Source organism: Schistocerca serialis, chromosome 7 (assembly GCF_023864345.2).
Source record: "Schistocerca serialis cubense isolate TAMUIC-IGC-003099 chromosome 7, iqSchSeri2.2, whole genome shotgun sequence".
NCBI classification, from domain to species: Eukaryota; Metazoa; Arthropoda; class Insecta; order Orthoptera; family Acrididae; genus Schistocerca; species Schistocerca serialis.
The window spans coordinates 515,325,587-515,343,510 of NC_064644.1; the positions used below are offsets into that span (position 1 = coordinate 515,325,587).

Here is a 17,924-nt window from a genome sequence, read left to right on the forward strand (position 1 = left end):
TGGAATATCGTCTCAGTTATGTGACTGGATTTGTGATTTCCTGTCACAGTTCGTAGTAATTGACGGAAAGTCATCGAGTAAAACAGAAGTGATTTCTGACGTTCCCCAAGGTAGTGTTATAGCCCCTTTGCCGTTCCTTATCTACATAAACGATTTGGGACACAATTTGAGCAGCCGTCTTAGGCTGTTTGCAGATGACTCTGTCGTTTATCGACTAATAAAGCCATCGGAAGATCGAAACAAATTGCAAAACGATTTAAAAAAGATATCTGAATGGTGCAAAAACTGGCAGTTCACGCTAAATAACGAAAAGTGTGAGGTCATCCACATGAGTGGTAAAAGGAATTCGCTAAACTTAGGTTACACCATAAATCAGTCTAATCTAAAAGTCGTAAATTCAACTAAATACCTAGGTATTACAATTACGAACAACTTGCATTCGAAGAAACACAGCCGGCTGCTGTGGCCAAGCGGATCTAGGCTCCTCAGTCCGGAACCGCGCTGCTGCTGCGGTCGCAGGTTCGAATCCTGCCTCGGGCATGGATGTGTGTGATGTCCTTAGGTTAGTAAGGTTTACGTAGTTCTAAGTCTAGGGGACTGATGAACTCAGATGTTAAGTCCCATAGTGCTTAGAGCCATTTTTAAAGGAACACAGAAATAGTTGTGGGGAAGGCTAACCAAAGACTGCATTTTATTGGCAGGACACTTAGAAAATGTAACAGATCTACTAAGCAGACTGCACTACGCTTGTCTGTCCTGTTTTAGAATACTGCCTCGAGGTGTGGGATCCTTACCAGATAGGACTGATGGAGTACATCGAGAAAGTTCAAAGAAGGGCAGCACGTTTTGTATTATCGTAAAATACGGGAGAGAGTGTCACAGAAATTATACAGGATTTGGGCTGGACATCATTAAAAGAAAGGCGTTTTTCTTTGCGACGGAATCTTCTCACGAAGTTCCAATCACCAGCTTTCTCCTCCGAATGCGAAAATATTTTGTTGACACCGACCTACATAGGGGGAAACGATCACCACGATAAAATAAGGGAAATCAGAGCTCGTACGGAAAGATATAGGTTTTCATTCTTTCCGCGTGCTATACGAGATTGGAATAATAGAAAATTGTGAAGGTGGTTCGATGAACCCTCCACCAGGCACTTGAATGTGGTTTGCGAAATATCCATGCAGATGTAGGTGTAGATGTAGAATGCACAGCTGACGACGTCTAAACCTTCTGACTCGCAGCAGCCTTTGCCGTAGAAAGTAAGAAGGTGTCGACAATTTCAGCAGCTCACAGGCATTGGGAGGAATGTATAAAAAAACGCCAAGAATTCGCAGAGGGAGGCATGTGAAACTAAAGAGCTGCATAAAAAAAAGTATTCTGGACAACGAGAACATTCCTTATAAGTCACGAACGCCAGCAGGTTCGTGGCGAAACACAAACCTGAGACTGTCCAGTCCTCACGCAGAGAGAACCGTTACAAACAAGTGTTGTGTGGCTGCTTTCACAACAACCTAAACACGCGGAAAAACATCGAAACACTGTACACTCGGAACAGCGTCGAAAGTGTAATCACGAAAATTGCTCAGATTCCTTAGTCACACACCAGCGCATGTAACATGGAAAATTTGCAACCTGTACTAGGAGGCGTGGTCTTCAAACGGCAGTTGGTCGGCATTCAAAACGTGGCTAATTCCAAAGGCAATTTCGAAAGGAGGAAAATGTTTGAGGAGTCGCTGAGCCCGGGAGATGGATGAGGAGTGAAGAATTCACTCGATGAGTCAGTGCAGAAGCAAGAGGACATGGGGGCTCTTTCATCCACCGCCAGCTTCAGACGTAATGATAACGCTGCTTCACCTCCGGCACCACGCAGCGACCTGTCAACACGGGCCACCAAGCTGAACGGCCGACTCGTGCCGCAAAGCTCCGAGGCGACAAATGTCTATGAAGAACGGTGAGACGATTCATTTCCCCCTCCTTCCTCTTAAGAGGTAACGGGGAGGTTCAGAATAAAAAAGATGGTTCAAATGGCTCTGTGCACTATGGGACATAACATCTGAGGTCATCAATCCCCCTAGAACTTAGAACTACACTACTGGCCATTAAAGAGGATGTGCTACAGACGCGAAATTTAACCGACAGGAAGAAGATGCTGTGATATGAAAATGATTAGCTTTTCAGAGCATTCACACAAGGTTGGCGCCGTGGGTGACACCTACAACGTGCTGACATGAGGAAAGTTTCCAATCGATTTCTCATACGCAAACAGCAGTTGACCGGCGTTGCCTGGTGAAACGTTGTTGTGATGCCTCGTGTAAGGAGGTGAAATGCGTACCATCACGTTCCCGACTTTGATTAAGGTCGGATTGGAGCCTATCGCGATTGCGGTTTATCGTATCGCGACATTGCTGCTCGCGTTGGTCGAAATCCAATGACTGTTAGAAGAATATGGAATCGGTGGATTCAGGAGGGTAATACGGAACGCCGTGCTGGATCCCAACGGCCTCGTATCACTAGCAGTCGAGATGACAGGCATCTTATCCGCATGGCGGTAACGGATCGCGCAGCCACGTCTCGATCCCAGAGTCAGCAGATGGGGACGTTTGCAAGACAACAACCATCTACACGAACAGTTCGACGACGTTTGCAGCAGCATGGACTATCACCTCGGAGAACTTGGCTGCGGTTACGCTTGACGCTGCATCACAGACAGGAGCGCCTGCGATGCTGTACTCAACGACGATTCTGGGTGCACGAATGGCAAAACGCCATTTTTTCGGATGAATTCAGGTTCTGTTTACAGCATCATGATGGTCGCATCCATGTTTGGCGACATCGCGGTGCACATTGGAAGCGTGTATTCGTCATCGCCAAACTGGCGTATTTCCTGATGTGATGGTATGGGGTGCCATTGGTTGCACGTCTCGGTTACCTCTTGTTCGCATTGACGGCACTTTGAACAGTGCACGTTACGTTTCAGATGTGTTATGACCCGTGGCTCTACCCTTGATTCGATCCCTGCGAAATCCTACGGTTCAGAAGGATAATGCACGACCGCATGTTGCAAATCCTGTACGGGCCTTTCTGGATACAGAAGCTGTTCGACTGCTGCCCTGGTCAGCACATTCTCCAGATCTCTCACCAATTGAAAACGTCTGGTCAATGGTGGCCGAGCAACTGGCTCGTCACAATACGCCAGTCACTACTCTTGATGAACTGTGGTATCATGTTGAAGTTGCATGGGCAGCTGTACCTGTACACGCCATCCGAGCTCTGTTTGACTCAATGCCCAGGCGTATCAAGGCCGTTATTACGGCCAGAGGTGGTTGTTCTGGGTACTGATTTCTCAGGATCTATGCACCCAAACTGCGTGAAAATGTAATCACATGTCAGTTCTAGTATAATATATTTGTCCAATGAATACGCGTTTATCATGTGCATTTCTTCTTGGTGTAGCAATTTTAATGGCCAGTAGTGTACTTAAACCCAACTAGCCTAAGGACATCACACACAACCATGCCCGAGGCAGTATTCTAACCTGCGACCGTAGCCGTCGAATGGTTCCAGACTGAAGCGCCTAGAATCGCTCGGCCACCACGGCCGGCGGTTCAAAATCATGAAATGCTCAATTTTTACTTTTCCTCAATTGAAAAACCTAAAGCCCTTCCCCTTTCAGTGTATATATAATTTATTCAGTTCAGAACACTACAACTGTTTTTAAAATATTTTTGAAATATGTTCTGCATGGGCGTGACACACTGTGGCGCTGTTAAACTGCTGTCATATGTTGTACTCATGAATCAACATGCTCATCATGTACATTTTAATGATGTGAGAGAAAATAAGTGTTACAAAAATAAGTATTGTGGCTAACCTGTGATAGTTCGATACATATCGCTATACAGTTTGATATACAGGGTGTTTCAAAATGAGTGTACGGGTTTTAAGGCTTTGTAGCATTTATTACGTTCACCTTACAAATACAAATAATATATCAAATGAAAGAGCAAAGGGAAGGGATTGGAAAGACAAAGAGCGACTGAAGAACGTGCTGAACAAGTAAGAGCCTTTCACCCGCAGCACCAAGAAATAAGTTCGGATGGCTAGTCGTGATTTAGCATTTCCAGTGATGTCTCTGTGGAGACCTTTAACGAGCCGCTGACAACTATGTCCTTATTGTCTGCGATTGTTACAAGCTGTAAAAAGCGTACAGCGTACGGTTTGCGTGTCAACTTTGCAAACGAAACGTTGTAGCATGACGATGAAGATATTCTGGATCGTGTTGTCTTCGGTGATGACTTGACATTTCACCTAACTAAACACTTTTAAGTAAAACTGTTTCAGCTGCTCTTTCATCTAATGTGTTATTTATAACTGTAATTTGAATGTAATAAATGCTACAAAGCCTCAAAACCCGTACATTCATTTTGAAACGCCCTGTATATCGCTCGCTCGAGTGTCGTGTGTTTCATGTTTATTTACTATTTCGTACTCCTAGAAATATTCGTAGTAAATTCTGTTCATTGAAGTCTCTGGTTTACTGAAGTATAATCATGGGTAAACGTTATGTAACTAGAAAGCCTCAGAAGGCTTTTAAGAAAGGGAGGGATGTTGGAAAGCCAAAAAATTATTACCGTAAACAATAAAGACGATAACCAAGTGTGTGAAACTAACCTCGCTGGCACACCTGCCTACTGCAACGATAGTGAGACAGAAAGTACTTCGCAGAGGAAGCTTGCTTCAGTTAGAGAAAAATATGAATGTTTTATGGACGAACTGGATGTGAATGAAATACTTGATATGTCAGTTCTCAACGGAATTTTTTGCAAACTGTGTAAGATGTGTTCAGTGTAGTGAAGTCGCTCTGGAACTCTCTATAAAAAAATCAGGTAGGATATGCCAGTGAAATGGAACTAAAGTATGGTAAGTGTTCATATATGACCACCTTTTGGAACAGTGTTGCAATAACTCCAAATGAAGAAAATGGTAGCAAAATCTATGTACACAACATTAGATTTGCTTATTCGTTGTGTACAGTTGGTAGGGGTGCTACCGCAGGTGCAGTTTTCTGTAGCATGATGAACCTTCCACATCCCCCCCCCCCCCCAACCAAGTTTACGAACTATAGGAGATTTATAGGTTCTAAAGCAGAAGATGTCCGTATAGAATCTAAGAAGATAGCTGTGGAAGAGGCATTACTAGAACACAGTGATAATAGAGACTTGACTGCAGCATTCGAAGGTACCTGGCATAAACGGGCACACATATCTCTTCATGGTGTAGTATCTGCCACCAGTATGTATACAAGGAAAGTTTTAGATGTAACAGGAATATCTGCATATAGTAGGTGTCCACAAATAATAAAGACACACATGAAAATAATTGCACAGCCAAGTATAGTGACAGTAGTGAAGGAATGGTAGCGGCCGGTGTTGCTAGTGTATTTCAACGTTCTGTTGCGTGTGATAAAGTGCGATATGTGAATTACCTTGTTAATGGTGATTCTAAATGTTTCAAACATATTCAAGAACTGAAGCCCTTGGTGAAGATGTTGTAGTGCAGAAATTTGAGTGTACTGGACACGCACAGGAACGAATGGGATCAGGACTCCGGCGACTGAAAGATCCGTACAAAAAAAAAAAAAAAAAATTCTGTGGTAAAGGGTAGGATGGGAAGGGAAGGTTAACTGACAGTGTAATTGACGAAATACGGAACCATTACGGAATCGCTATTAGGTAAAACACACACAATGTCGATGAAATGAAGAAATCTGTTTGGGCTCTTTTTTTCCATACTTTTTCAACCGATGAAAGTCTTCATCATTACTTGTGTCCCGAAGGAGAAAACAGTGTAAGTACAACAAGGGGCCGCGCGGGATTAGCCGAGCGGTCTATGGCGCTGAAGTCCTGGACTGTGCGGCTGATCCCGTCGGATTTTCGAGTCCTCCCTCGGGCATGGGTGTGTGTGTTTGTCCCTAGGATTATTTAGGTTAAGTAGCGTGCAAACTTAGGGACTGATAACCTTAGCAGTTAAGTCCCATAAGATTTCACACACATTTGAACATTTACAACAAGGGATTGCTAACTGGTGAAGTGTACACTCATAAACATAATTTGCCTGATGCGGTAATGGAGACGATAGGACCTATTCTGAAAGACTTAGCAGCACCTAAAATGTTGAAGAAGTGTGTTCATGGAAAAACTCAAACCGCAATGAAACTGTAAGTAATGTTATATGGTCAAGAATCCCTAAGACCATGTTGTTGGAATAGAAACACTTCACATCAGTGCGTATAATACTGCTGCCACTTTCAATGTGGCAACGTTGTAAGGTTCAAAGTATTTCCAAATATGCGAATGAAGATGGGTTTCCACATAGTACGAACGATGCTCGCTTTAGGCAACGAACGTCATCGGACTGCTGACAGGGCTGTGAATAGCTTAGAAATACAAGACAGATTAGACAGGAGGAGGACAAAGAGGAAGTTGGAGGAGGAGTTTGCACAAGATGAAGATAATCTATCCAACGAACCTTTTTTTTTCTTCAAAAAAATGTGACTGAAGCCCGAACAACAGGGACTTACATGCATCGATGTGCAGCTAGAGCCAGCCTTGACAAAACTCTTCGCCGGCCGCGGTGGTCTAGCGGTTCTAGGCGCGCAGTCCGGAACCGCGCGACTGCTACGGTCGCAGGTTCGAATCCTGCCTCGGGCATGGATGTGTGTGATGTCCTTAGGTTAGTTAGGTTTAAGTAGTTCTAAGTTCTAGGGGACTGATGACCACAGATGTTAAGTCCCATAGTGCTCAGAGCCATTTGAACCATTTTTGACAAAACTCTTCCATTTAATGAGCAAGATGTATAAGACAGGCGAAATACTTTCAGACTTCAAGAAGAATATAATAATTCCAAATCCAAATAAAGCAGGTGGTGACAGGTGGAAATGTTACCGAGTTCTCAGTTTAATAAGTAATGGGTGCAAAATACTAACAGGAATTCTTTACAAACAAATGGAAAAACCAGTAGAAGTCAACCTCGGGAGAAGGTCATTTCGGATTCCGTAGAAATGTTGTCACACGTGAGGCAATACTGATCCTAATACTTACCTTACATGATAGGTTAAGGAAAGGCAAACCTACGTTTATAGCATTAGTAGACTTAGAAAAGGCTTTTGATTGTGTTGACTGGAATACTCTCTTTCAAATTCTGAAGGTGGCAGGGGTCAAATACAGGGAGCGAAAGGCTATTTACAATTTGTACAGAAACCAGATGGCAGTTATAAGAGTCGAGGGGAAGCAGCGGTTGAGAAGGGAGTGAGACAGGGCTGTAGCCTATCGCCAATGTTATTCAATCTGTATGTCGAGCAAGCAGTAAAGGAAACAAAAGAAAAATCTGGATAGGAATTAAGATCCACGGAGAAGAAATAAAAACATTGAGGTTTGCCGACGACATTGTAATTCTGTCAGAGACAGCAAAGGTCCTGGAAGAGCAGCTGAATGGAATGGAGAGTATCTTGAAAGGAGGATATAAGATTAACACCAATAAAAGCAAAACGAGGATAATGGAATGTAGTCGAATTAAATCAGCTGACACTGAGGGAATTAGATTAGGAAATGAGACACTTGAAGTGGTACATGAGTTTTGCTATTTGGGGAGCAAAATAACTAGTGATTGTCGACTATGGCTATGACAAGGAAAGCGTTTCTGAAGAAGAGATATTTGTTAACACCGAGTATAGATTTAAGTGTTAGGAAATCATTTCTGAAAATATTTGTATGGAGTGTAGCCATGTATGGAAGCGAAACATGGACAATAAACAATGTAGACAAGAAGGGAATAGAAGTTTTCGAAATGTGGTGCTACACAAGAGTGCGTAACTAACGAGGAGGTACTGAATAGAAATGGGGAGAAGAGGAATTGGTGGCACAACTTGACCTGAAGAAGGGATCGGTTGGTTCTGCATTTGAGATAAAAAGTTGTTTATTCGGAGTATTTTTCATTATTTATTAAAACGAACTGCTTTGTAATTCAAAATACGTACGTGTTGAGTCATTTTAAGGCTTATATTTGTATTTAAAAAACCAAAATTATTGGAAATAGTTTTTTATATGTTACAGAAAGAAAAGGTCACTCTTGCAGGGTGTTCATATGAGTTGGGGGGCCACCACGGCTTTCATTTGGGACAGCTTAGGGAAGGGTATTATTTCCACGGACGGGCTGTCCCTCCAGGCGGAGGAGACCAGCTTGGCAGTTAACTGCGCGGTTGGAATCGGGGGCAGTCGCCATTATTCATACTTTTGCCGCCGTTTGCTCCGTCCCCTCACCGTACCTTATTCAGAACCGAGTTTCTCTCTCCCTGTAATTGAAATGCGAGTTAACGAGCCGTTGATTCGCTTCCACCAGCCGGAGAACTGTGAACAAGAAGCCGTGCGAAGTAATACCCGGATAAAATAGCGTCGCGAGCAGAAAGAAAAATATCTGCGGTAAGATGGCTACCGGCGCATGCGCAGAAGGCTTAATTGCCGCGGCTCGCCAGCGCCGGCGCTGTCTGCCGGCGAGCGCGCGAGTTATGGCGCAATTTTTCCAGCTGTCGAGGCTACCGAATTTATCTCCGTTACGTATATAAATATTTCGTGGCAGCGGCTCGCCTTTCCGCGAACTCTAGGCTGCAGCGGCGCCGCGGTCTCCCGCTTCTGCTCTGCAATAAGCGAAGCCCTGGAGCCCTTTTTCCTCTATTTTCTAACCGACACCGACAAACAGCTCCTTTGTTTTTCCGGGCTATCTGCTGTTATTAGGAGAAGTTGGTGTCTCTTCCAATACTCGGTGTTGCCTGCGTCGGAAAAAGAGGGCGGCAGGGAGGAATAGCGCTAGCGAGAAGGGACACACCGCCCCGGCGCGAGTGTTTTAATTAGAGTATCACCGCGAGCGAGGCTGCGCGCCGCGCAATAAACGCTTCTCCCTGCCGTTCCTTCTGTCGCCGTTATTAACCTGGAAGAAACCGCCCCGGAAGGGCAGCGAGAAAATGCTCCTCAGTACCGCAGCGCTGGCCCGGCTCGGAATGTTCTTGCAAAATATTCCGGCGGGGGAACATCTGCAGCCGGTGCACTTTTTTCCCCACCAGCAGCACGAAATAGTTGACACCACAGAATGATCAATTTCAAACTGTGATAGAAAAATTAATTTTAATTTTCACATGTCGATTCACATTATTATTAATTTAAAATAGTGGCTACAAATCAAATATTAATTTTCATAGGAAGGGCTAAACAAAACGTTCGTGATCTTCTTTAGACGAACCCACACATTTCTTGGGAACATAATTAGCACACGTTATGCACAGTCATATACAGGGTGTCCAGAAAAGGGCTCCCTGATTTCAAAATTACATATATCGAAAACAAGATCGATAGAGGAATGCAGTAAACGGTATGTTTATTGTGAAAGCTGTAAGAAGTTTATACAGCAGTTTGAAATAATAGTTACAAAAGCTGCTAACAGATGGCGCTGTACGCTGTACAGCTCATATCAGCATATATAAGTGAAATAATCGAATGAAAACAATCTTTGCAAACAATCACATCACAATGTTTTCAAAATGTTCACCATTGGCACTACAGAGGTGGCGCAAACGAAGAATGAAATTCGCCATGACATTTCGTAATGTCTCAACCGAAATAGATTCACATGCCACAGAGATCGCCGATTCAAGCTTGTCCAGCGTGCCCCACAAAAAAAAGTCACAGGGAGTCAAATTCGGCGAATATGGAGGCCAATCCATCCCTGCACCAGTAAATTTGGGATATTCCAAAGCAATGACTCGATCCCCGAAGTATTCCTCAAGAAAGCGAAACACTTGTTCGGTCCGATGTGGTCGGGCTCCATCTTGCATAAACCATTCAGTACCTGGTCGATCCTCTAACGCTTGCTGTGTGGTGACAAATTGTTCCAAAATTGCAACGTAACGTGCACCAGTGACCATTTCTCGAATGAAAAAAGGGCCAATAATGCCTCTGTTGCATACTGCAGCCCACACGGTAACTTTAGGAGAATACAGGGGTTTCGCTTCACACCAATATTGCTTTTCGGAACTCCAAAATCGCCAGTTCTGCTTATTCACGTATCCATTCAGGTGGAAGTGTGCTTCATCTGTAAACCAGATGCAGCCAACATCAAATCCTTCACTATCAATCATTGTGAGCATCTGATTAGCAAAGGCAGCCCATTGTTGCACAGCTCGTACGGGTATGGCCTGGTACGTTTGAATTTTGAATGGAAACATGTGTAGGCTCTTTCTCAGTATTTCCTGCCTGCTGGAACGCTTCAAACCAGTCTCAGATGCAATTCTACGGACGGATGACATTGGATTTGGCTGAATAATTCCAGAAACTGTGGCGATATTTTCAGGTGTAACTGCGGTTTGCTTGCGGCCAACATGCCCCACTTGATCATCAGTTACGCTGCCTGTTCGTTGAAATTTTGCGAAGAGCGTACGAATGGTCCTTTTGGAACATTAAATCGTGCTTGAAAACTTCGCCTTGTTGCCGTAGGACTCTCTTCTAACCTGTGGTACTCTAGCACCAGAAAAACGTGTTGTTCAATGGAGTACATGGTTTTAATCTCATCCTTCGGTACGCTAACCTCCTTTCACGTTTCAATAGTGGAACTGATCGATCTGGGCTTCGGATCACTATTTATACTAGGCATTACGTATGGCGATTACAGCGCCATCTGTTAGCAGCTTTTGTAGCTATTATTTCAAACTGCTGTATAAACTTCTTACAGCTTTCACAATAAACATACCGTTTACTGCATTCCTCTACCGATCTTTGTTTTCGAGATATTTAATTTTGAAATCAGGGAGTCCTTTTCTGGTCACCCTGTACTTCATGAGAATAAAATCAGAGAGATTAGAGCCCGTACAGAGGCATACCGTCAATCTTTCTTTCCACAAACAATACGGGACCGAAATAGAAGGGAGAACCGATAGAGGTACTCAAGGTACCCTCCGCCACACACCGTCAGGTGGCTTGCGGATTATAGATGTAGATGTTATCTTAATTACAAACAGAGAAGACCAACCAGTTTGAGTTGGTAGTTCTTTCTGCTTTCTTTCACCCTCTATACTTTCATAATTATTTTTATTACAATGAAATGAACACCCTTAGCTGCTTACAGGCGTTGACGTACGTCAACGTGGAAAGACGAAAATGTGTGCCCCGCCCGGGACTCGAACCCGGGCTCTCCTGCTTACATGGCAGACGCTCTATCCATCTGAGCCACCGAGGACACAGAGGTTAGCGCGACTGCAGGGATTTATCTCTGGCACGCCTCCCGCGAAACCCACATTCTCAACGTATTGTCCCGCACTACATTCATAGTGGCCCCGCCCATTATACTCATTAGTCGCGGAGCGTTGCCGATTCCCGTAAGAGTTCGGGCACTGTTTGTGCATTCGCACAGAAGAAGAAGATGGTCAAGTGGCCGGTGAGCCTAACCTATATATTTACTAAGATGGTATCTGTTCTTTCGGACATGTCCGAAAGAACAGATACCATCTTAGTAAATATTTCATTTTTATTGCTGATATTTGTCGACTTAGCTGCCATTTTGTTGGTGTGGACCTGTGGAAACAGTTGTTTCTTCAAGTGCACTCCTTTGGAGTCGACAGCTCGTTTTCCGTTGCTGGTTATGTTTTTCACTCGCTTAGGCGTGGGGAAGAGGTCAATAAATGAGCTTTGACTTGACGGCTTTCCAATCGACTTGTTTTTTATTTGTAGAGGGCGTTGTGGGCTCATTCAGTAATCACACTGATACGTTCTCCATTTGAAACATTGTTGCCGCGCGGAATTAGCCGAGCGGTCTAGGTCGCTGCAGTCATGGACTGTGCGGCTGGTCCCGGCGGAGGTTCGAGTCCTCCCTCGGGCATGGGTGTGTGTGTTTGTCCTTAGGGTAATGTCGGTTAAGTAGTGTGTAAGGTTAGGGACTGATGACGTTAGCAGTTAAGACCCATAAGATTTCACACACATTTGAACATTTTTGAACATTGTTCTCAAATGAAACGTTGCAGCTACTTCCGGAGTCTGTTGAAGAGGCTGAAACTCGCCGATGACGTTTGGAAGCTTTTTTGTTTGTAATCGGTTTGTGAGAAGTGCCTGAAGGAACCGAAAACCCTGTCTGTGGTCGGTCCAACCTATGTTAAGTTGCGGAGTCCCTTGGCCACAAGGTTGATCCACTGGGACACTAGGCGCACATATCTCTTTTGGAATAGCTTAAGGGTTGAAAGGATGTAGCCTATACCCCTGGCTATGAAGTCACTCTTTATATTTGCCATCACTGAATATTTTCGAGGAAGAAACCACACTATTGGGCTCACTCCGAACTGTTATTAAGGTGGTTGTCATATGGCCTATTGACTACAAGAGTGTTGGTGATATACCTCCTTGGCAATGCACAGCCCTATCAACACTCAGGGTATTTTTTACAAACAATGTATCATAACACAGTTATCACTTCATCTACTATTACTACACTCTACATATCTGAGTGACAAAATTTTGTGTTAGCAGAAGAGCCAACGCCTTAACATTAATCCATTAATGATGAACGTCGCTCTTGACGGTACATGATTCACAATATTCTCTGTTCAGAATACATTCAGTAACTCAATAGGGTGCCTTGCTAGGTCGTAGCAAGTGACGTAGCTGAAGGCTATTCTAAACTATCGTCTCTGCAAATGAGAGCGTATGTAGGCAGTGAACCATCGCTAGCAAAGTCGGCTGTACAACTGGGGCGAGTGCTAGGGAGTCTCTCTAGACCTGCCGTGTGGCGGCGCACGGTCTGCAATCACTGATAGTGGCGACACGCGGGTCCGACGTATACTAACGGACCGCGGCCGATTTAAAGGCTACCACCTAACAAGTGTGGTGTCTGGCGGTGACACCACATAAAACATCAGAAATCAAAACAATAGAATATGGTTATTAATTAAGAAAGTAGATGCTACGAACCTGGAGCAAAAGTAATAAAGAACACTCCCCTTCATTTTCCTCTAGCAAATGACAGCTTCTACTCAAGGTCACATTGCCCCCTACTCCTCCAACAGATGTCATCGACTCTTAGGAACTTTCTGGAACGCATTTCACACACATTTACCGGAAGCTATGCTTACTAACCTCACAATAAAAATTCGCCCATAGCACCAACCGGGCCCATAATACCGTTAGGTACCTCATTATGCCAAATGTGTACATAACAGATTAAATCAAATTTCTACCAATTTTAATTAGGGAGCCAGAGAAGTTAAAAGTTTTAGGGAACATAGTGTACATAATGGGCTGTGCTGAAATGGATATTTTCGTAGCGGGATGTTCAGTTAACTGAGACGTTGTAATGAATGCACAACTCAGTACGTCTTGCAAACGACCTCCTAACAAGCTATAAAATTGCTGGTATCACGGAGCGGCTAATTTGACAGCTTCATTGGGCATCGTGTCGGCATTCGCCGAGCATCAGTACCTTGTCATCTTACTCGTTTAATGTGTATGCCACGTTTATTCGACATCAGTATCCGTGGCTGACCGAACCTTGTTTGTGCATTACGACCTGCTTCGTATGCATTAGTGTAAGGATGCATTCCACAATATAAACGCACATGACTTTAGACGGTCATCGAGATACCTCGTTGCTCCGTGGTACCAGCTAGTTTACATCTCGTCTGCAAATTGTCTAGACGGCGCACTGTGTTGTGCATTCAGAAACTGGGGCACTCATCTGAAAACTTCACTTAAATGAATATTCCGCTGGAATAACACCTGCCTGAACACCACCAGTTACGTACAGCATCTTTTGCACTTCCTTAAGCTTTTAACGTCTCTAGCTCCCTGTCTGAGATTGATCCAAATGTAGTTTAAACTGATCTGTGAACAGTTCGAGTGGTCCTGGTGGTTCAACGGATGAACACTATTGTCTGTCTCCGGGGGCCAGGGGTTCAGTGCTGAAGAAGTACGGCGATTTTTCCTCGTTCCGTTCCCTGCCTGACGGTCCCAGGTTCACTGTTGTCAAAATGAGTATCGAAGTAAAAGCGCCCGGGACGAGTGGCCTGCCATTTCTACATCTACATCTACATACATACTCCGCAACCCACCATACGGTGCGTGGCGGAGGGTACCTCGTACCTAAACTAGCATCTTCTCTCCCTGTTCCACTCCCAAACAGAACGAGGGAAAAATTACTGCCTATATGCCTCTGTACGAGCCCTAATCTCTCTTATATTTGTGGTCTTTCCACGAAATATAAGTTGGCTGCAGTAAAATTGTACTGCAGTCAGCCTCAAATGCTGGTTCTCTAAATTTCCTCAGTAGCGATTCACGAAAAGAACGCCTCCTTTCCTCCAGAGACTCCCACCCGAGTTCCTGAACCATTTCCGTAACACTCGCGTGATGATCAAACCTACCAGTAACAAATCTAGCAGCCCGTCTCTGAATTGCTTCTATATCCTCCCTCAATCCGACCTGATAGGGATCCCAAAATCTCGAGCAGTACTCAAGAATAGGTCGTATTAGTGTTTTATAAGCGGTCTCCTTTACAGATGAACCACATCTTTCCAAAATTCTATCAATGAACCGAAGACGACTATCCGCCTTCCCCACAAGTGCCATTACATGCTTGTCCCACTTCATATCGCTCTGCAATGTTACGCCCAAATATTTAATCTACGTGATTGTGTCAAGCGCTGCACTACTAATGGAGTATTCAAACATTATGGGATTCTTTTTCCTATTCATCTGCATTAATTTACATTTACCTATATTTAGAGTTAGCTGCCATTCTTTGCACCAATCACAAATCCTGTCCAAGTCATCTTGTATCCTTCCACTTTTCCCAGAACATATAGGAATTTCACAAAACATGGAAACACATTACACATACCTTGTTCTCGCCACTGGGACGCTCGTGCACAGTGAACCTATATGTCACACGTGCTATTCTACTCAATCTCAAAACACGAATGGTTTCTCACACACTCATCTTAATTTAAGATATATCCTGACCTTAAGCTTTACCAGCTGTGTCTTACCATTTCATCGCGCTCTTGTGCAACTCGACTCAGAGATTTACCATTACACAGCTTCACACGATATTTTAAAATGTTCAAAAGATTCTTAAATATTTCACACTCGCATGTTTATTTAAAACCTATCCTGATTTCCTAACGCTGAAATAAAAGAGTTAGTATCGTTGTGGTTCACTTAATGTGAACTCACCAACCATGCCAAGCTTTCTTAGCCGAGCTACCCAACACGTCCACCCACCATGAAGTCCGCTGCCAGAGTGCTTAGAGCAGCACATCACCCAGCATTCTTTGTTCCCCCTGGAAGTCCTCCAAAGTATCTTAAAAGAAGCTCCCCTCTTACTGCCAACCTTACACATCTCTGCTTGAACAAGACCTGAAGTTTCGACTAGTCTTTGCTCTCTTTGGGGCTTCCGTACATGTATGTCCAGCAGACGCTATCGATTGCTGCAATACTGAAACTGAACAAATATCTTTTTATCTCTCACACACACACGTTGTTGAAGGGAATTACGCAGGAAATGTTGGCTTTACAAGGTATAACATTAATAAACGACAGTTGGTTTTCCCTTCCATAAGTTTGCTATTACATTTTCTGTTCTGAGTTTACTTTTATGATTGTCATTACATTTTCTACTCAAACTGAGCTTACTTCTATGAGAGGGTCCAAGCAGGGACCTCTCAATATCACCAACAACGAGTCCATGCGATACTTGTGACTGACTTTGCACCACAGGTCGCATCGTGTCAGTAGTTGCTCCAACAATGGAGTGATCGACCAGATTTCCACCAAATCGTGCTGTTTACTAACGAGAGCTCATTTGATTGTGATGATATTTGGAACAGTAGGAAAGCCATGCGTGGGAGGAGGAAACCTCTCACGCACTGGTAGATTTACACCATCAAGTATGTTTTGCTGTGAATATCTGGGCCTGCAGTGTAGGCGACAATCTCACTGGGCTGTCTGAATGGCCACCTATACTTGAGGTTCGTGCAAAGAGTTCCACCTACGTTGTTGGAGAACGTACTTCTTGGCTGTTTGTGAGAGGGTGTGGGTACAACATGACGGTGCACCGCCTCGCTTCAGTGTGGATGTCTGCAGCCATCTCAATGCTGTATTTCCTGATCGCTGGATCTGAAGGGTGGTCCTATTCGATGGCCTGCGAAGTCACCTGATATGAATCTCCTTTGTTATTCCCTATGCGGATATCTAAAGTTACTTGTGTCTGAGACCCTAGTTGATACGGAAGTGGAATTAGTGGCCAAAATTGTAGCTACCTCTGATGTGAGTCAAAAAACGTCAGGGATGTCTGTCAGGGTGCGTAAGAACCTTGTTCGGCGATTTCATGCTTGCATCGAGGTTGTGGCCGTCAGTTTCAGCACATTTTGTAAGATACAGTAAAAATGATACGTTCATTGTGTCAGTGAGGTATTTGCAGGTGAGCGGACGATTTGGATGGGATGATTCGGTTAATGAAAAGGGGACATACAATTCAAGTTTTATTTCCCCGAAACAATTAATTAATGTAATACTTTACATTGTGGCTTACAAACTATAGTGACACAAACAAATCAAGCTGCTTACAATATGAGGTAATAAAAATGTTACATGCCACAGATGAACAGAGAAACTTATTTGTGTCGTTTGAATCACTGCCAAACAAAACTGTTTACAATTTGATACATTAACAAATAATCGTTGTGCGTTAAACTACATACTTTACCTAATACAGTTAAATTTTATAATGTGAAGCACAAATGTATAATTTACAATTAAATTTTCAGTCGAAGTTACTCCTTCCTATGCCTTCTTTAAAAGAGTGATAAAATTTTCAGAAGGTATCTCAATTAAAAATGCCCTAAAACCCTTAATACAACAACACGTACGTGACTAGCTCAAATAATAAATATAAGTACGGCAAAGTCCAACATTTGCTTCCTTACAGAAAGTTTGCTGATTTCAACAGCGCAGACCACATTCAAACTCTAGCCAACATGGGCCGCTTGCCGATCAAAACATGTTACGACTGCGGCAGCGGGCAAACTTACCCAGGTAATAAAAGAACACAGGCCACCTAGGAATCTTACCAAAATCAGTTTACACGAAGAAGGAAGAGGGGGAGGGGGGGGGGGGGGGCGGGGGAACATATTAAATACCATTCGCAAGTGCACTTGCCAAACCTACTACTAAAAATACAGTATAAAAGGATCTCAATTAATGACAAAATCCTGGATAGGCCCGGCAATATTGCACCTGAGCGCTAGTAGCCAAAATAAGGTTGACAGATACCAAGGTCTGACATCATCTTAGTGCTAACTGGCACAACAAATAAATAAGAGTAAAAGAACAAGCAAATGGCAATGCCCAAAAATTTAAATAGGATTAGGTACACACGAGGCTGAAATCAATTGTTAGCACCTTGGACATCGTCTTAGGCTTAATTGACACTACAAATAAATAAAGTTAAAAGAACAGGCAAATGACAATGTCCAGCAATTTAAATAAAAATTAGTAAGCACAAGGCTAAAAGCAATTGCTAGCAACTTAACAAGCACACATAAAAATATCAGACTGCTGCCACATCACGAAACGGAACAGGCAAGCGGGCAATCCCCAGCAAGCCCGAAAACCAATAACACACACTCCAGCAACCGAGCCAGCCTGGCCACAGTAATTTCCACTCAGAATCAGGGCGCGTGAGCACACCGGGTCCACGCAAAACACACACTGCCAAATAATTCCCACCAACATTTATGGCTGCCCCCGCCCCCCCTCCCCCTGGCGGGAAAACGGGACACGGGGGCGACGACTGGGTACACACCAGCAGAAAAATCGACATCTAGATTCCGGCCAAAA

At 43.8% G+C, this 17,924-nt stretch overlaps 1 non-coding gene across 1 annotated transcript; it reads right to left on the reverse strand.

Moving 5' to 3' along the window:
- Positions 1–11,209: 11,209 nt before the first annotated feature.
- On the reverse strand, positions 11,210–11,283 carry Trnat-ugu (transfer RNA threonine (anticodon UGU)). The gene has a single exon. It is a non-coding gene; the product is annotated as a tRNA-Thr (tRNA).
- Between the last annotated feature and the right edge of the window lie 6,641 nt (positions 11,284–17,924).